The sequence below is a fragment of the Balaenoptera borealis genome, assembly GCF_965194805.1.
Source record: "Balaenoptera borealis genome assembly, chromosome: 5".
NCBI lineage: Eukaryota > Metazoa > Chordata > Mammalia > Artiodactyla > Balaenopteridae > Balaenoptera > Balaenoptera borealis.
Window position 1 is genome coordinate 6,661,189 of NC_138862.1, and position 25,104 is coordinate 6,686,292.

At 44.0% G+C, this 25,104-nt stretch overlaps 2 long non-coding RNA genes across 2 annotated transcripts in view; one reads left to right on the top strand and one right to left on the bottom strand.

Annotated features, from left to right (window-relative positions):
* The window catches only part of LOC309629643, a 545,666-nt gene that overhangs the window by 455,701 nt on the left and 64,861 nt on the right, over positions 1 to 25,104 (bottom strand). The window lies entirely within an intron of this gene.
* LOC309629635 lies at positions 6,400 to 21,171 on the top strand. The gene is made up of 2 exons (XR_014245156.1): positions 6,400 to 12,863; positions 16,782 to 21,171. It is a non-coding gene; the product is annotated as an uncharacterized lncRNA (long non-coding RNA).

Consider the following 25,104-nt stretch of genomic DNA (forward strand, 5'->3'; position numbering starts at 1 on the left):
TGATAAATATTTCTGGAAGGAACAAATTCCTTCGATTATAGGCATGAGGGCAGCTTGTGTCGTGAGCCCAGTGCTGTGTCAGGTGTTGATAAAGAAGAGCTCTACCAATGTCCCCGCCCTCCACGTGGAGCTCTGAGGCTGGGGCGTGGGCCCAGCTGGCCAGGGATGGAGGCAGCAGAGAAGGAGCCCTGCCGTAGAGCTCTGGGCTCCGGGTCAGAATCCCAACTCCATCCTCACCACTGGTGTGACCCCGACACCTCTGTTTTAAAAAAAATTGAGATATAATCGACAGATTGTGTAAGTTTCAGGTGTACAACAGATTGATTTGATATATTTATATTGCAGTTTGATTTCCACTGTAGCATTAGCTAACACTTCCACCACATCCCATAATTATCATTTCTTCTAGTCCCATCACTGCCTGATGTCTCAATTCCATACCTGTTAAGAGGAGAGGAGATCAGGGGCTGATCCATGGGTGGCCCAGGTCAAATGAGCTGATATCTCAGGAGTGCTTAGAATGTTGGGTACATGGTCAGGGTGACCAGTTGTTTGATCTTCCTGGGGTTTCCTGAAGGGACTGAAGTTCTCTGGACACCAGGCTTCCAGTGTTAGAACTTCGATAGTCCCAGGCAAATGGGGATGAGTTGGTCACCCCGTTGGGTACTCAGCAAGCGTTAGCTACTGTCACCCTGTGGGGTGGCATTGCCAGGGCACGAGCAGGAGGAAAGGAAAGGCAGGCGATAGTGGAGTGTGGGAGACTGCAAGCCTGACCTTCAAGGGGAGGAAGTCCTGTGGGGTTTTGATTTTCTTCGCAACTAACTTAAAAGGAGGCCCACCCTTTGTGACCTGATTTAAAATTGAGTGCCTCAAAAGAGGGAAGACGTAAAGCCCAAACCTCAGAACCCCAGCACGATGAATGGACAGGTTGAGAGAGAGCCCTGGGCACCACCTGCATGGGCCCTGCTTCACCATGGACTTCCCAGGCTGGTGACACCTGCCTGGGGTTCTCAGACTTAGATATTTTGCTGTAACAACAGGCTGATGGGTGACTAGAAAATTTTTTCAAGCCCACAGGTTTTGGTATCTCTACGTGAGTGTTGTAAAATCGGGATTCTATTCTTCGCGCTGACATTTTAGTGGATTTGCTGCAGTTTATACGCCCACCGCACCCCTGCCAGGTGCTGTTAGCTGGTGCTGAAAGCTAGAAAAATCAATATTCTAATCTGTGCTTCCTGAGCATACGAACACTGGGTTTATGAAAATGCAGGTCTTTCTCGGGTACAAGCTTGGCTTATACTTCATGCGAATGGGACTGGGAAAGACGCAAAGCGGCACCGGCTAGTAACGATTAGAGCTCTTTTTCACATTTTTCAATTGACTGTGGAATTTCATTGTTGCCTTTAGAATTAATTTCACGAACCTGTCTCTTCAGGAAATAAATGAACATCTCACGGCTCTCCATACATAAAATACTTGTTGATTGGCTCTACCGTCTGCTTCTGCTGCCCTGACCACCTTCCCCAGACAGCACGGTGGGGTCATGAAATTGAACCACAGGTGTTTCCCCTCACTGGCTCCCAGAGATCCTGAAGGATGCATTAGACACAGGCTTCCAATCCTTCCCAACTGTAACTGAGACAAGTTTAGCAAAATATGTGTATACATACATACACATATATGTGTGTGTGTGTGTGTGTGTATGTGTGTGTGTATAATTGGGGAGGTTTCTGCAAATTAAAGTACACACACATGCTGACGTTTTTGGTTCTAGGCCATGTGAGTATACCTGTATCCATGTATGTACCCACGTATGTACATGCATGTATACACATGTATGTACATGTATACACATGTGCATGTTGCTGAAACAGTGTAACACAACACACCCTACATATGCTATGCATTCTTACATATTCTATTCTATTCCATTCTTGTTTCATTTTTATCAGTTGCTGGCTGTGACATCTCAATTGATTTCATGACTTACTGGTGGGTTGAGCCCCCGTACAGATGGCCGCTGGGGAACAGATCTTACAGGCGTGGGGAGGATGCATTGAGGCTTGTGAGGCAGCCAAGGAATTCCTGGGCTGGGGTGGGGTGGGCCTGCTTCTTGTGGCTTCAGCACTGGGGCACCTCCCCTTGTCTCCTGGCCTTGACCTCTGTCTGCCTCTGTTTCCATCAGACTTATTTTTTTGGTTTTAACCTCAGGCTGTCAGCCTAATCCCTCACCCCACGGCTGCTTGGTTTCCATGGGGTCCCCTCCGCCCAGGCCTGCACTGGATTCTCTTTAGCCTCTCGTGAGCGGCCAGGTGGGAAAGGCCTCTGACTGTTAGCGCCTAGCCTCGCGGCCACTGCAGACGGAGTGGCTCATCCAGGCAGCTCTGTGAAGCTGCTCGATTGTCACCCCCTCCTCCAGCTGCTAACTCGCCCCGGGTCCAGGTCCTGCAGCAAGTAAGGGAAAGGGCAGCCCCTCCAGCCCAGACCTGCCTGGCCCCCAGGCCTGTGGTTTTCATCTCTGTTCCATCCAGACTCTCTTTGCCTTTTTTTGGAAACCACGGTTTAAGGGAAGAGCTCTGACAGTGTCCTTGGAGGGAGGATGTGCTCTTCTTCGTGGGAAACAGCACCTTAGAATTTGATTGTCAACTTTGCCCGAGTTAGGGAACTTCCCAGGAAGTCATCGGATGTGAAATTGATTTTGCTTTTAAAAACATCAGAGGGTGATACAAGCTGTTGTCAGTGTTCCTTTGTTCGCCTGCTATTTCCTTGTTTCCTTGCCTGTTCTCTTTGTACCTGTATGTGGCGGGGGTGCCTGTTGATATTTGACTGGTGGGAGGCAAGTGTGGAATCATGCTGTGGAGGTTTAGGTGTTTCTGAGGAAGCAAAGCACTGTCCAGCCATGGGGTAGGCTGCTCTGTGCAGGTCATGAGCTCCCCGCTACTGGAAGTAACCAAATTGCCCAAGAAGACCTCCTGGAATGCATGATTTGGAATACTCAAGATGTAGCATGGTGCTTATATACAGTCGGCGCTCAATAAATGCTTGTTGGATGAATGAGTTTCTGAGCTTGGGCACCCCCTTCCTGCCCTGAGGAATCTTAGACAGGGTGAATGTTAGAAAAGACATTGAGGGATTTGTCAATGAAGTCATTGGCCTTTCATCTTCAAAACCAGCCCAGCCAGAGGGTGGCCATGTTTCCTCAAACTCACTCAGCCGCTCACGTCGGGGATACATCCCAGGACTTCAGATGTTTCATAATCAAGAAGTTCTTAAGGTGCTGTCTCGAGACCCTTCTGCCACAAGTGAAGTTCACTTCCCTTGGCATCCTCCCTGGCAGTGGAGATGTAATTGCGCCTGTACCCATATGTGTATATGTATATGCGTTCTGTCCTATCCTGTCCTGTCCTGTCCCGTCCATCCTTGGAGGATGCAGCACTTGGAAGGAGGTCACATCCTTTTGTGCTTGTCCTGGAGCTGAGGTTTGCACGCTCCAGCACGAGGGCCACATCTGGCCTGCCGCCTATTTTTGTGAATGAAGTTTTATTGGAGCGCCAAGAATATTTTACGTATTGTCTGTGGTTGCTTCATGCTACAAAGGCGGAGCTGAGTAGTTGCAACAGAGACCACAAGGCTCATGAAACCTAAACTATTTACTTATCTGGCCCTTAGAGGAAAAGTTTGCTGACCTTTGATCTACAGCAAAAAGATGCAAGATGAATGTTGAAAATATGAGCAGATATTACACAGAATACACTGAAATGTAAGGTCTCAGCAAGCTCTGCTGTGAAATCAAAACGATGGGGCTGCAGAGCAATTTCATCCTTAGGTATAGACCCCAAAGAATTGAAAACAAGGACTCCACAAATAGTCGTACACGAACAATTGTGGTGGCATTATTCACAATAGCCAAAAGGTGGAAATAACCCAAATGTCCATCAACGGATGAAATGTAACATATCCATACAATAGAATATGATTCAGTCATAGCAAAGAATGAAGTACTGACACATGCTACAACATGGATGAACCTTGAAAATATTATGCTAAATGGAAGAAGTCAGGTATAGAAGGTCATATATTATATAATTCCATTTATATGAAATGTCCAGAATAGATAAATCCAAAGAGACAGAAATAATTAGTGCTTCCCAGGGGCTGGGTGGGAGGGGAAGAGGGAAGGACTACTTAACGGGTGTGGGGTTTTATTTTTGGGCTGATGAAAATGCTCTGGAACTAGATAGAAGTGATGATTATATAACATTGCGAATGTACTAAGTGCCACTGAATTGTTCACTTTCAAATGGTAAATTTTATATTGTGTGAATTTCACCTCAACTGAAAAAAATGACAGGGATGCTAAACAGTACGATATATCCCAGAGGGGCACCTGCAGCCTCAGGGTCCTCGGTGCGCCAGCCTCCCCACGTCTGCGATGCATTTGTGCTTGTGCGTCTATGATAACCCCAAGTCCCTTTCAATGCAACACCATATACATGGTTTCCTCCAGGTGGAGTTCTATTAGGTAGGCAACCAGAGTCTCATTATCCCTCTTCAGAATTTCTCCATCATGTAGATCCCATCAATTACCAACTAATTTCCCCATTCCAACCTTCATGCTCCTTAAAGTTTCCTTGCTTAGATAGAAGCCTATTTTCCGCAATTCATCCATGTTAGATGTATGTACATTTCTGGGAGGTGTAGGCGGGCAGGGAAGGCAGAGAATGGGGTGGAAATACATTAATACAGACAGTCTTGGGTCTTGTTGCAGGGTTCTGTAAGGGACAGGATGGGGATGGCACTGGGAATGGGAGAGACTGAGAACTATGGTCAGAGAGAAGGTCCCCGTGGACAGTTAGCATGAAGACAAGGGAGGGATAATTTGTTGAAGGGATGCTTGCTGAGTTGTGCAGTTTTTTTGGTTTTATTTATTTACTTATTTTTGGCTGTGTTGGGTCTTCGTTTCTGTGTGAGGGCTTTCTCTAGTTGCGGCAAGCGAGGGCCACTCTTCATCGCGGTGTGCGGGCCTCTCACTATTGCGGCCTCTCTTGTTGCAGAGCACAGGCTCCAGATGCGCAGTCTCAGTAGTTGTGGCTCACGGGCCTAGTTGCTCCGCGGCACGTGGGATCTTCCCAGACCAGGGCTCGAACCCGTGTCCCCTGCATTGGCAGGCAGATTCTCAACCACTGAGCCACCAGGGAAGTCCCGAGTTGTGCAGTTTTTAAGCACCGTAACACAATGGCTACATGCGTGGAGTCCCTGGGGTTAATTAGTGCACAACCTGAGCAACCGTACATGGTGGCCTTGGGAGAAAACCAATTCACCAGACTGATTAGCTTTAACTTTGATGTTCAAATTACAGACTCATCTGAGATCATTATCTCATCTAACACCCTTATTTGAGAACTGAAGAAACCAGGATCCTAAGAGGTTAAGTGCCTTATCCAAGGTCACATAGCAGAGACTTTGAGTCGTAATTCTGTCTTTCTTTTCTGATGCCCTTAATCATTGAAGAGGTTGGTGTAGAAATGGAATGAATTGGAAAACCAACTTTCATAATTTCTGCCCCCGAACTTTGCCCTTGACAAGACACTAAGGGACACTAACACTCAGCAGGAAACATTTGAATTTCATCTTTTGGTTTTCTTTGTCGGAGAGAGAGCCAAGCAAAAAGACAGGCATAAGAGAAGGGGTTAGTAATGGGGAAAGGACAAGGAAAGGTGTGTGTCAGAAATTTAGAGAGAAAGGCTGGGAGAAAGAGGAAAACAGAAAGCTGTGTGTGGAAGGAAGGGAAAGCAGAGATTGGAAAACCATCATAGCTGATGGAAGAGACTTGGTTCCGTGTAACACAACTTGGGAATCAACACTGGTGGGAAGACAAATAGCCCAAATCTGCAGGTTCAGGGGGCTTTAGGAGAATCTCCACCCAGCCTCCAAGTTGCTACCAGCAACAACTGAACTTTAAAAGCCGCAACCTGGCAGTTGTTAGTCATGAAAGCATTTAGTGTAGCCTGCTTCCTTGTCTTTACGCTTGTCTTCAGGACCTGTTATGTAATTTGTGGGCCCCGTGCAAAAGAAAAATGCAGGGACTCTTGCTCAAAAATTAAGAACTTCAGTATGGCAGCAGCTGTGTGGGCCCTTCTGAGCGTGGGGCCCTGTGTGACTGGCCCTCTCTGTTCTGAACAGGCTAGGGTGATTATTCTCATTTCAGGTGGAATAACTTGGTCACAGAGATGGGCTCTATATTTTGAACTACAACATAGGTATTAGATAAATGGCAACAGGGGATTCCTTGGCTGTCCCGTGGTTAAGACTCTGTGCATCCACTGCAGGGGGCACAGGTTCAATCCCTGGTCGGGGACCTAAGATCTCACAAGCCATGTGGCATGGCCAAAGAAAAAAAAAGATAAATGGCAACAACAGAAATGTGTCACCTACATGGAAAATGCCAGAGTTGAGCTGTCTACTAGAGCACTTAAGTTTCTGCCATTCATCGTGTGAGCATCAGTGACCTGATGCCAAACAACGAGCCTTGTCTTCTGGCCCAGCTTTGTGGAAATTCTCCCAGTTCGTCTTGTGGCACCAAATACATGTCTTTTCCAGGGAGTCGGAAGTATTCCAAAGATGCTCCCTATCCAGGGTTGCCAGATAAAATACAGGATGCTCAGTTGAAGTTGAATTTCAGAAAAACAACCAACAATTTTTTTAGCATAAGTATATCCCAAATATTTCATGGGACATACTTATACTAAAAAATTAGTGACTATTTGTCTGAAATTCAAATTGAACTGGGTATCCGGTGCTTTTGTTTATGAAATTGATAACTCTATATCTAATGCATTCTTAGGACACCTGGGGCTATATATGGGAGCTGCAAAATCACTGATGTGGGTCTGAAGCCCAAGCTAGGCTGACATGTCTGAGTGATGGAAAATAAACCAATAATGGGAACTGTTGGAATTCTGGTCTCTGTTAGTTTCCTAGGGCTTTTGTAACAAAGTACCATAAACTTGGTGGCTTAGAACAACAGATATTTATTCTTTTACAGTTCTGGAGGGTAGAAGTCTGAGATCAAGGTGTCGGTGGGACTGTGCTTCCTCTGATGGTGCTGGGGAAGGATCCATGCAGGCGTCTCTCCCAGTTTCTGGGGCCACAGATGGTCCTTGGCTTGTGGCAGCACAACTCCAGTTTTCTCACGTTATTCTCCTTCATCTCTTCACAGCTCTCCCTCTGTGTGTGTCTGTGTCCAAATTTCCCCTTTTTATAAGGACGCCAGTCATATTGGATTAGGGCCCACCCTCACGACCTCATTTTAACTTGATTACCTCTGTGAAGACCCGATCTCCTTATAAGGTCACATTCTGAGGTACTGGGATGTCTTAGTCTGTTTGGGTGGCTATAACAGAATACTATAAACTGAGTGGCTTGTAAACAACAGAAATTTATTTCTCACCATCTGGAGGCTGGGAAGTTCAAAAGCAAGGAGCCTGGCGAGGGCCGGATTCCTGGTTCACAGACCACACCTTCTTGCTGTGTCCTCACGTGGTGGAAGAGGTGAAGGAACTCTCTGGGGTCTCTTTATAAGGTCACTAATCCCATTCAAGAGGGTTCCACCCTCATGACCTAATCATCCTCTGAAGGCCGGACCTGCTAATATCATCACTTTGGGGGTTAGGATTTCAACATATGAATTTTGGGCAGACACAGATATTCAGTCTATAGCATAGGTGTTAGGACTTCAGCATATCTCTTTTGGGAACACAGTTCGATCCATAACACGGCCCTAGAACTGTCCAGGGCCTTTCCTTTCTGAGACTTGGTTGGATGGCTTACATTTGGAGGGCTGGAGAGCCCATCTGTATCTGGCCGTGAACAATCAGTCTTAACTGATGACAGTTCACAAGGTGACAGCCACGGCCGGTCCAGAGGGGTCAAGTCACAGGAAGTCAGCTCATCAGAGGACAGGCATGGAGAGGGCCAGGGCCGTCTGTGGAGAGGAGAGTGTGTGTCTGCTCAACACTCCAGCTGTTGTGTGGACATGTGGAAATTTTCAAGGGAACGGGCGAACATGCATGCTTACTTTTGCAAAGTAAACATCTCTGGAAACTCTTTCTTCGTGGAAGCGGCCCACGCATTTTGCACAAAATGTTGCATAAGCTTTGGAAGTCATGGGTAGAAATTGTTTGCAAAATCCCTTGGAGCCTTATAACAAATGTTTGCCTCAGTCTTGAAGCCTAAAACAAACAATCCTTCTGTTTCGAAAACGTTGGTTATATATAAAATAGATAAGCAACAAGCATACACTGTATAGCACGGGGAATTATACCTATTATCTTGTAATAACCTATGATGGAGTATAATCTGCAAAGATATCGAATCACTATGCTGTACACCTGAAACTAACACAATATTGTAAATCAACTATACTTCAATAAAAATGTCAGCTAATGAGATGTTTTGTTCATTTTCAGCTGAACCTGTAATAGGGAAGAGCCTTTGTGATCTATTTACAAGTTAATCACTAAAGGGATATTGCCTATATGCTTAAATTATACATAGCGGCCCATCTCTGGGAACCCTGCCTCCCAGATAATGAGCATTAAGCTACAGTACCTTTGTTTACCTCACAGGAAACATCCTGACCAGGCCCACCTGTGAATGGCTGCAGAAAGGAAGAAAGTAACACATCCTCTCTGGAGTCTGGCCAGAACCAAGAAATGTTGGACTTTACCCCCTCCCCTGTTAGTATGAAAGGAGCCTGAATTCTAACTCAGGCAAGATGGTTCTTTGGGACACTAGTCCACCATGTGCTAGGTCTGCTGGCTTTCTGAATAAAGTCAATATTCCTTGCCCCAACAACTTGGCTCTTGATTTATTGGCCTGTTGTGAAACGAGCAGTATAAGCTTGGACTTGGTAACAAAAGGGACAGGAGAAGGTATCATTAGGAAAAAACAATTTGCTTGATCATGTTGGTCAAGCAAAGTATCAGCTGGGGACTCCAATCATGCTTGTTGCTTTTATCAGAGGGTGATAGCAGGTTAGTATTTTGTTGGACAGACTTAAAGATCAATTTAAAGGATGAGCCTCTGATACCTGGAACTGGATATGTTCAATCAAAGGCCACCATGATAATTTTCAAAGGAAGCCTTGGCGAGGCTGAGGGATAACTTGCGGCAGATAAATATCTGGTTCCATTAGCCCTTTCCTTCTCCTTTCTAGTGAGAAGAGGTGGGATGACAAGACCATTTTGACAAGCCAAGAAATTGTGTGGATTTTTGAAAAAGAGGCAATCAGATATAAAATGGTCTTTAAGAATACTTCCAAGAATCATAGCTTTAAAGTTTGGGGAGAGCTGTAGATCAGGGCTGCCCAAGAGAAAGAGAATCTGAGCCCTTTTGTTGTCTAAAATTTTTTAGTGCCCACATTCCAAAAAAGGAAAAAAGAAACAGTGAAGTTAATTTTAATCATAAAGCTTATTTAACCCAGTATATCCAAAATATTATCATCGCATCATATATTCACTCTAAAAATGGAGATTTTTGCATTCTTTGTTTTATTCTAAATTAAAGTCCATTGTGTCTTTTATACCTATAGCACATTTCAACTCTCATTTCTGACCAACTACACTTCAAGTGCTCAAAGCCACAGTAGCTAGAGCTACCTAGCTATATTGGATGGTACAGCCCTGGACCTTTGTTCCTCTAAGTGTGGTCGGTATGGTCCAGGTCAACTGGTCGTATCTGCATCAACTAGAATTTAGTTGTTTTTTAAAGTTAATTAATTAATTTTGGTCTTGAGGCTTGTGGGATCTTTGTTCCCCCACCAGGGATTGAACCTGAGCCCTCGGCAGTGAAAGCATGGAGTCCTAACCACTGGACCACCAGGGAATTCCCTGGCTGTTAGCTGTTTACATGCAGAACCTCAGGGCCCACCCACACTTGCTGGGTCAGCCCCTGCATTTTAGCCAGACGCGGCTCTGTGGTACATTTCACCTACGCAGGCCCTTTACCTTGAGGCAGAACCCTTCTGTGCAGAGAGATGAGACAGTGTCTCTCTCCCAGCAGCTGCTTTCCAATCCCCAGCTTCTCATCCTGGACTCTGGGCTCCCCCAACTCAGCTGCCTCTCTGTTGAAGCCCTACTGCCCTGGGCTCTCTGGGGAAGGTGCCCCCTCATATCTGATGGCTGATGACGAAAGCTCGCCTGCAAACAGCAAAAGGGAAAAGAAATGTTCAATTCCCTCCTCCTCCGATGGGGGCTTCAGCTGGCTGGACTTTAGTTCAGGACATTCGGCAACAGTGAATGGACTGTTGTTTGCTGTTAGCACCAAGGCGGAGAGGAGGCGGCCCTGGCGTGTGAAAAGCCATGTCTGTGTCCTGGGTCACGGGAAACCGGCTCTTTCATCGTATCTGGGTGAAGTCAGGGAGGTGGGTGGGTCGTCTAAGCTTTTCTTCTACTTTCCTGAAGAATGATGCTCTCCCCTGCTTGAACTTCACAGTTTGGTTTTCTCCCTTACGTGGGTAAGTTTAGATTCCTATATACCGGACCCCTGTAAATTGAAATTCCATCTTGCAAAATTTGTTCGAAAGTCGGTCTAAGGGCTGTGACTTTGACTCATTTGCTTGCTGATCCTGGGGTAGGTGTGGTCACAGCAGATGTGCCGTGGTTGGGAAATGAAGCCTGGTGGGGAGATACCAGGATCTCCCGTTTGGGATGATGGAGCATGTAAATGCAGGCTTCCCTGGAGGTCAGTCAGAGAGGCTCCTGTGTGTGGGTGTCGGCCCTCGCTAAGGACAGCCAGCTACAAAAGCAAGCAACCAAGAGCCTAGCAAATCACTTAGCCTCTTGGTGTCCCTGTTTTCCCATCGATGACACGGAATTTACATTCCTGGAGGGTCTTTCCTGAGATTGGAGAAGACATTTGAGGGCCACCCAGGGAGAGAAGGAACGAAGTGCAGGTGCTGGGAACAACACACACGCACAGATGGGATACAGAGATGTTGGGGTAATAATCTCCAAGTAGGAAATCCAAGAACCTCCCAAATTCAGATTTTATCAGAAAGGTCATATGATCTTCAGGCAGTGTAAAGAAAAAAGAGGAAAACAAAATTAAACAAAAATGTAAAGAAATCCAAGAGATAATGGAAAAAATCCAGCCAGACCCTCCCAGGGTATAAATGACCCCATGGGAGTAGACCAGGCTGCTGTTGGCTGTAGGAACGTTTCAAGCCCTTCTGGAACTTTTGAGGCTGGTGGGTAACAAAGCCTTGCTCAGATCTCTGTCAGTATTCCTTTCATATGATTTTAAAGAAAGATTCCTAAGAAGCCACTGGCATACAAATTCCTTTTACCTAAACACCCCACTGGAAAACGAGTTCCCTGCTGTAGGAGGTGGCTCAGGGCCGGGTCTCTGAGGACACGGCTGCCAGCAGAAATACCACTAGGCAGGTTCCCCCCATGGTGCAGGGACAGAAAGTCTGATTTCTTGTGGAGAAAGGCGTCAGAAGAGTGTGTAGAATCCTCGACATCATATCTTTCTGCAAAACAAAAAAGGTGAAATGCCCAAGTCATCTCTGGACAGAAATCTCTAGAAAGATGATTACCTAATAATAATTAACCAGATTCTGGTCCTCTGGGGACATCTAGGTACTCAAATCTGACTTTGGTAATGTTGAGTGGAATTCTGGAAGCACAAATAAATCCTTAATTCCATGATACGGTGGCTTATTTTAAAAATCAAGTAATACATTCACCAGGTGTGAATTTTAAGTGCTAAGGTGCATTATGGGATGGCATTAGCCCTTCCTGAGAGAATGTTCCCCAAACACATGGCTGAAGACTCAAGAGTGTTACTTCAAATGGCTCATCACTCTCTACTCTTAAAAATTAAAATATATATATTTTCTCTAATTATCCGTTATACATGCCCATGGTAGAAAGCTGGAAAATTAGAGCATAGAGTAACGAATGAAATTTACAATAATAATCCCACCAGCCAAGATAGCCACTGTGAACATTTTGGCCTAGAACATGTTGATTTATATAGCTTGGATCTTACTGTATTGATTTTTTTTGCTTTTCTACTTAATATGGTGTATAGTATACAATGACATTTTTCTCATGACACTGAAGATTATTTGTAAGCATGGTTTTAAAGCTTTTTATTGTGGAAATTTAAAAGCGTACCAGATTTGAGAGCAGTTTATCATGAACTGGAAACACTGGCAATGATCGGAATGTGACCAGTCTTGTTTCTTTTAACCCCTCTAATCAACACCCCGCCCCCGAAATCATCTTGAAGCACTTTCCAGGAATCATATAATTTCATCTCTAAATATTTCAGTATGTAACTGAAAGATAAGGAAAAGACTGAGAACTTAAATAATACCAAGAAAACCACAGTACCATTATCTCATCTAAAAACAATGACAAATTTTTAATCAAATTAAAATCAAAATTTTAATTGCCAAATACCCAGTCAATGAGTCAATGTTTACATTTCCCTGAATGTCTTGTGAATGTTGTTTCGTTTTCAACAGTTTATTTGAATTGGAATCCAAACAAAGTTGGTTCATTTAGATTGGTCTATACATCTCTCTCTTCTTATTAAATTTTCTTATAATTTATTTATTGAAGAAACCAACACATTTGCCCTGTAATCTCCTAGAGTCTGACATTGCTGATTGCATCCCCATGATTTTGTCTAATCTGTTGCCCTTTTCCTTCTTTTTCTTACCCATTAGTAGTTATTGGCGTCTTCCAGTGAGTCTGCAAGCTGCAACATGCCCTGAGGGAGAATCAGCATCCTGAGAAGGGGCGTCAGCAGGACCAAGGTGGTCACGTGTCAACAAGAAATTCCAGGTGCAGGTAATCCTGCAGGTGACTTCTCCCCTGAGGACACATGACTTCTCCCCTGAGGTTCAGTCGGCACTGAACCCTGTGGTTCTCTGCCAGGAGAGGCTGCAGACATGGGCTCACAGAGGGAAGAGTGGAGGCAACGTTCTAGAAAGTATAAAAGGTGGGGGTGAGGGGCGTGTGTGTATGTAAAATACCGAGATAACTGCCTTACCTCTAGGCTGGATTCTGTGGTTGAGATAGAATTAGTTTGGTGCTCAAATTTGGAATATTGGCTATTATTGATGGAACATACCTTAGATTAGTTGTAATCAAGTTTCTATGTTTGTGTGGTGACATGGGAAGAACACTGAGCTGCGTTTGGGTCTCAGCTCCACCACCGAAGAGCAGTGTGACCCTCAGCAGCCCCCTTGTGCCTCCCAAACCTCAGTTTCTTCATCCGTAAAATAGGGACAGCAGCCCTTGCTGACCTCACAGCACTGCTGGGGGTGGACAACGGCAGGGCATTTGGCAAATGCTTTGTGAATTTGAGGAACACAAAGCACAGTCCCCGCAGGAGACAGGTCGGCGGGGGTTGTGACTTCCCCCATCCCCCCACAGTATTTTTTAAGTGCAGAGCCCTGGGCTTTCCATGTAATATGTGTTCAATAAGCCTTTGCTGTATTGCACTTTAAAAAAATTTTTAAGTGAAACATTCTTCTTTATTTTTAGTAATTTTTCTTGCCTTACAGTCTACATTATCTAATAATAGTGTAGCTATTCTGGTTTTAATTTTTTAAATATATTTGTGTATATATTGCATGGTATAGTTCTATTCTCTTACTTACATTCCATTTTCTCATAACAGTAATTCATTTTTTTATTGTGGTAAAATATACATAGCATAAAAGTTACCATTTTTACCATTTTTAAATGTACAGTTCAGTGGCATTAAGTGTATTCACTTTATTGTGCAACCATCACCACCATTGGTGTCCAGAACTTTCCCATCTTCCCCGATTGAAACACATTAAATGCTAACTCCCCATTGTCCCCTCCCCCAGCCCCTGGCAACCACTATTCTACTTTCTCTATGGATTTTATACACTAGGGACCTCATATAAGTGGAATCACATTATACTTGTTCTCATGTGATGACTTACTTCACTTAGCATAAAGTTTTCAAGGTAGTATTGAAATCCTAACATTATTAAGTCTTCCAATCCATGAACCCAAGATATCTTTCCATTTATTGGTATCCTCTGTAATTTCCTTTAGCAATATTTTATTATTTTTGACTCTATTATAAATGAAACTGTTAATTTCCTTTCTGCATTGTTCATTGTTAGTGTACTTTGTGTGATGATTTTGTATCTGGCAACTTTGCTGAATTCCTTTATTAGTTGTAACAGTTTTCCTTTGGTGGAAATTTTAGGGTTTACTCTGTATGAAATCATGTCATCTGCAAGCAGAGACAATGTCACTTCTTTCTTTCTGATTTAGATGTATTTATTTGCCACATTAAATCTTTATTAATCCCATTCTAGAACCATTCCTCAAATAGCTATAGGTCAGAAAAGGAGGAAGCAGAAGCTGGGCTAAAGACTGTGCGTTTGGTTAGTCTCTTCCCCACCCATAAAGGAGTGTCTTAGTTCAAGACAATTTTTTTTATTTTATTTTTTTTTTAAGAAATTCACGTTCTTTTATTTATTTATTTATGACTGTGTTGAGTCTTCGTTTCTGTGTGAGGGCTTTCTCTAGTTGCGGCAAGTGGGGACCACTCTTCATCGCGGTGCGCGGGCGTCTCACCATCGCGGCCTCTCTTGTTGCAGAGCACAGGCTCCAGACGCGCAGGCTCAGTAATTGTGGCTCACGGGCCTAGTTGCTCCGCGGCATGTGGGATCTTCCCAGACCAGGGCTCGAACCCGTGTCCCCTGCATTGGCAGGCAGATTCTCAACCACTGCGCCACCAGGGAAGCCCGTTCAAGACAATTTTGACTGAGGGGCCTGGTTTAAATTAACACCAAAGCAGCTGAAAGTCTTAATTTGGGACTTAGACGCTTTGCCATGTGTCCACTGAAGCTTCCAAAGTGGCGACTGTCTGGTCAGTAAAGAAAGTGCCAGGGAACACTCTGTTGCATTAATCGCCCAAAGTTCACAGACACTGAATTCTCAGCATCTAGGAAGATGGTTGAATTAGTAATATCTCCTTTGTTGATAATCTGAACCTCCTTCTGAACCAACCATCATTTTACGGTATTTTTCCACAAGCAAGAATGGTCATATATAATTTACGTAACTTTATAACTTATATAACCGGGTAAAAATAACAGCAACTATAATACACGAATCTGGAACATTTCTCTGTATTAGAGGGCCCTGCAAGATTTGGGGAGAGAAGATGAAGTGTGATAGTAGATGGTGACCATGTCCTGGGATTTCTCTCTGCACAGCTGTGTCACTTATCTGTGTCTGTAAATGTGTGTGTGTGTGTGTGTGTGTGTGTGTGAGAGAGAGAGACAATTCTGAGATCCACATACAGGAACTGTTTGAATGAGTCACCACGAGTTAACCTTCGTAACAAACAATCCCATTATTTTACTGGCTTAGTACAACAGAATGTATTCTGTATTCATGTGAAGTCCAGTTGGTGGTAGGAATTTGGTGGGAAGGGAGTCTGCCCCACAGCATCATTCAGGAACCCAGGCCCCTTCAGTCTTATGGCCATGCCATTCTCCAAGGCCTTGGCACCCTCTCCACTCAGCAGATGTGGCAAGAGAGCACATGAAAGATTTCCCAGAAGATTTTTCAGGGTCAGACCAGGAAGTGGCATGTGTTCTGCTCATGTTCCATTGGCCAGAACCATCACATGTCCACCTGTTTGCAAAGCGGACCGGGGAGTTGGTCCAGCTGTGTGTCTCGGAAGCAGAAGCCCCTTGGGACACAGGGCATTCTCTGTCACGCTGGCCAACCTGAAGATTGGTAAACCAAACCATCCCAGGAATGGGAAAATAATCTTTTTATTAAATCAGAGTATATTGAGTTAGTATCTATTACATTTCTTTGGGATTCAGTTGCTTTTTGACTCAATGAAAAGACTTTTAAAATTAATATCTTGTTAATAAAGTTTTTCTTAGGGTTTGGTCTGGCTTCATAGGTAAAATTTAAATTTTCTGTATAAAGGTCTTAAGACGTATACTTTTTTTTTCCTTCCAGTTTTATGGAGATATAATTGACATACAACACTGTATAAGTTTAAGGTGTACAGCATGATAATTTACTTCCATACATCATGAGACTATGACCGCAGTAGGTTTAGTGAACACCCATCGTTTCAGATAGATACAACATTAAAGAAATAGAAAAAATTTTTTCCTTGTGATGAGAGCACTTAGGAGTTCCTCTCTTAACCACTTTCAAATATAATGTACAGCAGTGTCCATTATATTGATCATTTGTACATGACATCCCTAGTACCTATTTGTCTTACACTGGGAGTTTGTTACCTTTTGACTGCCTTAATGTAATCCTTCCTCGCCCCTGCCACTGGTAACCACAAATCCCGTCTCTTTTTCTATGAGTTTGTTTGTTTGTTCATTTTTACTTTGTCAAGAACTACAAAGGGCCCTAGATTTTACCCTACTTATAAGCTAACAAGTCAGCCTGCCAGTTTCATAGCGAAAGACATGAAACTCCCGAGCCAGAGATGTTATTTATCTTGTTCACTGCTGTCTACTCAGTGCCTAGAGCACACTGCATGGTACACAGAAGCCTCAAGTAGTAGGAAGGAATGAGTAAGTAAATATTCATTTATTACAGGTTTGTTAGTATCCAAAATAAATTAATACTTACTTGCATCAGGGAATAATTATGTTACTAATGAATACGGAAATATCATGACCTACTCTCATCAAACCCTCTACTTACACTTTGTCCTCTGTTTCAATAAAGGACACTTCCCAGTTGCCCAGATCAAAAACCGAGGGCCACTCTCAACTCTCCCTACCGGAATGGAAATGATCACAGGCACGAAAACACCTACCAGCCAACGATGGTTCCTCCACGTGCCAGCTCCTGGTGATTTGATTCTGCTGTCGGCTTTAAGATGGTGGAAGGAACCATGGAATGCAGGCAGCCACTAGAAAGCCGGAGAGACAAGGAAACAGATTGTCCCCAGCGCTTCCAGAAAGAACCAGCCCTGCTGAGACCTCGTTTTTGGTGCTACCCATGTCAGATGTCTGACCCCTGAATTGTAAGATGACACATTCGTGTTGTTTTAAGCCACTGTGTTTATGGTCATTTGTTACAGCAGGAAATCAACACACAGGAGAGAGGGGGCTCACCGGGAACCCACCCCTACCCCTGGGAACTGACCAAGGACTCTGATGACGTCCTGAAACGTTTTGTTTTGTAGGATGAGCGCAGAGGGGGAAGAGGTGTTTCACAGATGGTCAGGAGCAGGAACTGGAGAGCCTCTGAAAGAGGTTTCCAGGCTAGGCTGGAAGGAGCCAGAAGGGAGCAACCTGGCTTCTCCGTCCTTGTTGTTGAGAATCTTCAGTGTGTACAGAAGGGCATGGGGACAGGTGGGGAAGGGAGAGGTTAAAATTAGCACACAGGTAAAAAGAACTTAGCAAACAGGTGTACAGCTGTGCAATAAAACCAAACCCTCCCCCTGCCCTTGGGAGCAAAGGACTTTTCTTTCCTTTGCAGGGGACCTTCCCAGCTTCTTTCACCTCCATGTGACTGAGATCACTGCAGCTTACGTGAGGTCCATCTTCCCGGCTCTGTTCTGGCTGCTGAGATAGTAGCTTTTTCTTTTTTTTCACTTTCTTTTAAATATTCTTTTCTTCTCCTGATTGCTTCTCCCTCAAGTTTTTCCAGCAGAACTTGGAATTTAATAAAGGGGAAAAAAAAGACAGATGAGACTTAAAATTGGGATGTTCTAAATTTCTGAAAGGAGACTATCGAAAAGGAAAAATGCTCAAGTAGCACCTAAAAGGGAGGAAAGAGAAACAAATGAAATGATCGTGCAAGAGGCGTGGATGGTCAAGGATTGAGCGGTCCCAAACGAGTCACCCACCGGTGCCCCTTGTCTCCCAGAGAGAGACGGATGGATGGAAATATAAGATAAAGGAAGGTCGAGTTTTTCGCATGGACATTAGAAAGGCCTAAGGAAGGATGCACACTTCACAAACCTGATGGTTTGATTTCCCTATTCTGATCCTTGGTCTTCTCTTTGACGTCTTTTCTCAAAGCTGCATCATATTAGAAAGAAGAAATGGCTCTTGGAATTCTGCACTTCCTTTCTCGTACTTCCTGAAATAGCAGCCCCAGTAATGTAGGTTGCAGTCTTGGAGCACAGACCACATTTCTTCCACAGCACAGCCTCATGGTATTTTGTGTCCTGTCCATTTTTCACCTGATTCCAAACATGTATATGGTCCTTATAGTTGAAAGAGACAGTGTTTCAGGTCTTATGCATGTATACATTTCTGAAAAATGCAGACTGCTTTGTCTTCACACCCAACGTTAAAGAACTTGTATGGACTTGTCAAGTGACGTTGTGGATTATTATTCAGGAGTCATCCTCTCTAAACTTGCTTAGGAGTTATGAAATGTCTCTTGATATTTGTAATCAGCCTGTGCGTTTGAGCTGACAAGTGGCCTCAATACAAAGATGTTTCCAAACAGATGCGTGTAGACGGGTTCCCTGATGCCTTCCGCCACTCATTAGAGCTTTTATTTGCAGTTGTTTTTTGATCACTTATCAGTTGTGTTAATTATGCTTTGTTAATTTGTTCAAGTTTCATATTTGCTGTCATGTATAATCATAACATTGTCATAAAAGCCAATAATTTGTAGGTGATGGCAGATGGTAGGGCTCCAGATGGGTGCCAGAGAGAGAAATGAATTTATAGATCACATCATGATGTTCTTGTCTTTAAAGTTCCTTTCTTGTTCTCTTGCAAAATCTTTTTTTTTTTTTTTTTGGTGTGTTTGTCTAGAGGACACGAGCCTTTGAAATAATTTTTCTCCAGGATGTCTCTCTGGTGCCAACTCTCCATGATGACTGTTGAAAACACCCTGAGATGTTTTATATAAAAAAACCAAAACCCAATGATAGTAATAAAATTACTGGAAGCAAGGGTAGAGATCAGCCAAGGCAATTAAAAAGTTTCTGAGTAGCAGAGCAGTCATTTCTGCAGTTGCAATTCCAATCATGTTGGAAATTGTCATTGTCTTGAATCCCTTTGATGAGAAATCTCTCTGGGTCGCTTGTAACGCCTCTGGTATGAGTGTCTTGGAAAAACAAGTGTAATTTCTGGCTTCCCTTGGGGAGGAGGAAGATGGAATATTTTTTGCTTTTCTTGAGCAGTGTGTGATTTTGCCAGATTCCCTCTGTGAAGCTTCAGATGGCATCGATGTGATAAATGGCTACATGGCTCTGCAAATAATTTGAAATCCCAGGGAAATTCTCCTGGGTTGGCAGGAAGAGGGGGTCTGTGCCACCTTTTGGGAAAGTAGATATTTGAGATGAACGGGATCCCCACCAGAGTACACACATATATCATGCCAGTTGCCCACCTAGAAAGGGCAGACCAATAAGACATTGACCATCTCACAATGGGGATATTGACCAATCTCTCAGTCCTTGGACATGGCTGAACTCTCCTTTTAAGACCTGCGTGCAGAGAATTCGGGTCTGTCCCGCACCTAGGACTTCAGAAAGTTGGCAGACAGCTTCAGTTTCTGAAGGTTTGACCATTCAGACTGAAGGTCTGAACCTTCAGATGAAGGTTTCCCCTGGGGCTCTCGTTCTGACTTGAAATTACTAGAGTCATTTACTCATCTGGTAAGCTGAGCACCTTCCAATGGGTGGAAATGGCATCTGAATGTCTCCTTGTTTGGATCCTGGCTACCATCACTGTAGATTTGTGGTTTCTAGTGGGAGGCCAACCTCCTCGTGGGGCCTCTCGCTGCCAAGACATGGCCAATTTTAGGGCCTGGGACACCCCCTCCAGAGACTTGGGTATGTGCTGATGGGAGGAGAAGGAGGGATTTGTCCCTTTCTCCCTCGACCCTTTTTGGGCTGACCTTTTCCTGGAGGAGGGGATAGCAGATGTTGCCTTTCCAGAGCATCACAGAGCAAGCACTTGTTCTAATTGCCTCATCAGATTCCCAAGAATCTCAACATCCTTGAAAGAGATCCTCTTAGTCTGTGGAGTCTTTCCCATGGAATTTCATTGAGGGCGACCAGTCAATAAGGACTGAGCCAGCAGTTAAGTCAGGTCTGTGCAGATTTTAAGCACTTTGGGAATGCCCTGAGACTCTGCCTCCACGGCCTTGCCCCTTCTTGGACAGCCTCCACCTAGCAAAGACCAGGGTTAGGGAAATCTTCATGGACAATCCTTGAAACCCCACAACTATTTTTTTTTTTTCACATACTGTAAAAGTCATCCTTTTAAAGGGCACAATCCAGTGTTGTTTTTTTTAATTTTATTGGCGTCCAGTTGATTTACAATGTTGTATTTGTTTTAGGTGTACAGCAAAGTGTTCAGTTATACATATACATATATTCATTCTTTTACAGATTCTTTCCCCATATAGGTTATTAATATTGAGTAGAGTTCCCTGTGCTATACTGTAGGTCCTTGTTGGTTATCTATTTTATATGCAGTAGTGTGTGTATATTAATCCTAACCTGCTAATTTATTCCTCCCCCTACCCCCTTTTCCCCTTTGGTAACCGTAAGTTTGTTTTCTATGTCTGTGAGTCTCTTTCTGTTTTGGAAATAAGTTCACTTGTACCTTTTTTTGTTTGTTTGTTTGTTTTAAGATTTCACATATAAGTGATATCATTTGTCATTCTCTGACTTAACTTCACTTAGTAGATAACCTCTAGGTCCATCCATGTTGTTGCAAATGGCATTATTTCATTCTTTTTATGGCTGAGTAATATTCCATTGTATATACGTACCACATCTTCTTTATCCAGTCATCTGTCGATGGACATTTAGGTTGCTTCCATGTCTTGGCTATTGTAGATAATGCTGCAATGAACATTGAAAACCCCGCAATGATTGCTAGCCCCCTAGGTGCAAGGAGTTCTGGAACTGAAGAGCATGCCTGCGTTCCTGAGGGGCAGGAGGAAAAGTACCTTCTTGCTGGTGAGTCTATGGCACACTTTTCCTGTAAAGGGCCGAATAGCAGGTTTTTAAAGCTTTGCTGGTCATCTAGACAATGACTCAACGCTGCCATTATAGCATGAGAGCAGCTATGGGTGATACTTAAATGAGTGGTCACAGCTGTGTTCCAATAAACATTATTCGCAAAAACAGGCAGCGGGCTGCAATTTGCTGATTTCTGGTCTATAGTAACTCTCTCTTCCTGCTGAAAAAGAACGGCAGGGCACTAATTAGTTTCTCAATGTCTCAGCTTATGGAATATAAAAGTTTGATTATATCACACTCTGGTAAGAACAGAGCAGACAGAGGAGGGCGGGAAGTGCTGGTGGAACATGGGGGAGGGGCACCTGATCTCCCCCACATGGGGGCTAAGGTTGGGGGAAAAGACTTGGAGGGTGGAGAGGGTCAGTGAGCTTCTCAGGTGTCGTGGTGCCAAGATGGGTTTTGAGGATGAAGTGGGAGTTTCAGGAGGTCAAAGCCAGAAGGAGATTCAGGGAAAAGCAATGGCAGGTGCAAAGACACTGAGACACAGCAGAGCTGGAGTTTGCAGGGTGCCCACGTGCTCTGGTGTGTCACTGCCTAGGTCAAGGATGGGGGGTAACTTCAATAGCAGAGGAGGCTGGTGAGTCAGGCCAGGACCAGGTCATGAATGGTTTCCTGCCTTATGCAAGGAATGTGGGCTTTTTCCTATTACTGCTGCAAAGCCACTGAGTTCTAGGCAGGTGACAGACGTGATCAGAAATGGGAGGGTGATGAGAAGGGGAGATGGGAGGTAGGTGGGATGCCCATGCTTGGCCTTGGCCCGAGGACCCTTGGATGAGTTCTGAGTCCTCTGCAGGTTTGGTCCAGGTCCTGGGTTAGTGACCCCCAGCACCCCCTATGTTCAGCCACTTGTGTTTGTGTGATTTCGGGTTGGCCAGCAGATTCTTCACCTGGTGTGTGTTTCAGCGTTTTCATCTGGGAAATGGTGCCAGTGTTCCTCCTCCGATGACAGAGAAGCATTTCATGGTTTGATGGTTAGTTTCATGTGTCACCTTGGCCTGGCTATGGTACCTAGTTATTTCATTAAATGATAATATAGGCGCTTCCGTGGGGATATTTTGTAGGTATGATGCTAATTTAACCTCAGTGATCGGTTGATTTTGTCAAGGAGATTACATTATCCTCGATGCTGTGGATGGGCCTCATGCAGTCAGTTAATAGGCTGTAAAAACACATCTGAGGCTTTCCCGAGGAGGCAGACATTCTACCTGTGGACCGAAATTCTACCTTCAGTTCCTGCCCGAGAGTTTCCAACCTGCCCTACAGATTTCAGACTTGCCCAGCCAGACCACACAACTGCATATGCCAATTCCTTGAAATCAATTAATCCGTCTGCCTGTTTGTCTCTAAACACACACACACACACACACACACACACACACACACACACAGCTGGTTCTGTTGGTCAGAGCCCTGAGCTGATACATATGCTAAGAGCAAAACTGAGATGTAATTGTGATGATGAGTTTAATTAACAAAGTGAAAGTTTAATGATGTTTTCCAAGGTAGAAAAAAAAGCCTGTCTTGAATGGAAAAGGTGGATATATTTTTGGTTCTTCTGTTTTCATCCCAGGGGTCATTCAGAGACACTGAGACTTCTGTTAACCTAGAAATGTATTAATGGGCCCCTCTGCCAGCCCCCCCCCCCCCCGCCCCAGTTTGGCTATACGGGCCTTGGAGATGTTCACTTACGATTCCCAGGTATGAATCAAGACACTCCAGGCATCATAGACGCTTGCCTAATTCCAGCTCTGCAGGTGAGATTATGCCCTGTCATGCACACCCCAGTAGGGCTTTGTGGGAAAATCCAGTGGTGTGTTTAGGCATTATTCACTCTTGCTAATGAGTAAGTCATCTTGTGTAGACAACAGAGCTGGTCTGGGGAAGCGACTCCAGGGGCTCAGAAGAAAGTTATGAGCCATGTCGGGTCTGAACCTTAAAGTAAATTACCTGGTTGGCGCCCAGGCTAAGTGCCAGGCAGGGGGCCCGGCAAAAGCTCCTGGGCTGGGTCTTTTCACAGAGAGTGGCTGTGATGAGTTAACCCAATGCCAGCTCACAGAAACACCGTCCAACAAGTGTTTCACTTCTCACAGGCAGAAACCTCTGTGCAATCTGGCCGATGGCCTATGGACAAGAAGGGGCTTTGTGGGAACTGAGGTGGCAGAGGGCAGGGAGGGCGACTGTCTAACTGCAGAGTGCAGAGAGCCCAAAGGGCACTGTTGCCATGGCCCAGAGGGCTGGGACAGAGATGAAAGGCCCTCTGGTGCCCACCACTTTGGAAAAGTCCACACCTTCTATCGGAGGAAACACCAGAGACCTGGGGCAGGAGCTTGCTTAAGGGAAGAAGAAACGTTCTTGAGTTTCAGTTGCTGGTTCGGGATTTAGAGCGCCCAACTTGAAGCAGAACAGGGGGTGAGACCAGATGCCAAGAAGCCAGATCCAACGAGGGCTGTGTCGACTCTGGAACATCAACAATGGTGCCACTGCCAGCACGTGCTAACAGAGGCCAGCCCATGGTCAGTCCTCGGCAGCTCCCACCCAGTGTTTAAGGGCAAGAGTTGGAGGAAGATGTGAATTCATGCTAAGAGGAAAGAAGGGGGTGAGCACCTCCCCCAGAAAAGATCAACCCGAAACTGCCAAGGATTAGGGAGTTCCAAGCTTTGTGGCTAAACCTCTGACTAGGGCTTCCAGATTTAGCAAATAAAAATACAGGATGCCTGAAAAAATGGTGCTGGGACAACTGACTGTCCACATGCAAAAGTATGAAGTTGAAGCCCTTCTTTATATCATATACAAAACTTGCTCATAGATCTAAACGTAAGAACTAAAAGTATAAAACTATTAGAAGAAAACAAAGGGTAAATCGTTGTGACTTTGGGTTAGGTAAAGCCTTCTTACGTAGGACGCCGAAAGCATAAGCAACAAAAGAAAAAGTAGATAAACACAATCAAGAAAGTGAACAGGCAACTCACAGAATGAGAGGAAATATTTTCAAGTCATATATCTGATACAAGTAGAGTATTCAGAATATACAAAGAACCCTTAAACTCAATAATAAAAAGATAAACAACCCAATTGAAAACTAGGCAAAGAATCTGAATAGATATGACTTCAAAGAAGATACACAAATGGCCAGAAAACACATAAAAAGATGCTTGTTAGCCATTAGGAAAATGCAAATCAAAACCACAGTGAGATAGCAAGCACTTCATACCCTCCAAGACGGCTATAATAAAAAAAGCCCAGAAACTAATAAGAGTAGTAAAGAAGTGGAAAAATCGGAACCCTGTATATTGCTGGTGGGAATATAAAAAAAATATCAATAGTTTAGCTGCTGTGGAAAATTCTCCAAACGTTAGAGTTATCATATGACCCAGTAATTCCACTCCTAGGTATACAACCAAGAGAAATGAAAACATATATCCACACAAAAACTTGTGCACAAATGTTCACTGCAGCATTATTCATAATAACTCAAAAATAGAAACAGGTCAGTGTTCATCAGCTGATGTTTGGGTGAATGAAGTGTGTTATATCCGTCAAATGGAGTAGTATTTGGCAATATAAAAGAACGAGGTACTGACATGTGTTACAACATGGATGAACTTTGAAGAAATTATGCTGAGTGAAGTATGTTAGTTCTAAAAGACCATGTATGGCAAGATTTCATCTATATAAAATGTCCAGAATAGGCAAATAGTAGAGTAGTGGATGTCAGGGACTGGGGAGTGGGGTTGGGTGCAAGGGGTAGAGCGTGACCACTAATGGGCATGGGGTTTCTTTTGGGGGTGATGAAAATGTTCTAAAAAAATTGATTGTGGTGATGGTTGCACAACTCTACGAATATACCAAAAAACCATTGAATTATATTCTTTAAATGGGTGAATTGTATGGAATATAAATTATACCTCAATAAAGCTGTTAAAAATACAAAATGCATAGTTAAATATGAATTTCAGATACATTGTGACTAATTTTTAGTATAAGTATGTTTCTTGCAATGTTTGGGATATACTTATACTAAAAAATTCGTCATGTTTATTTGAA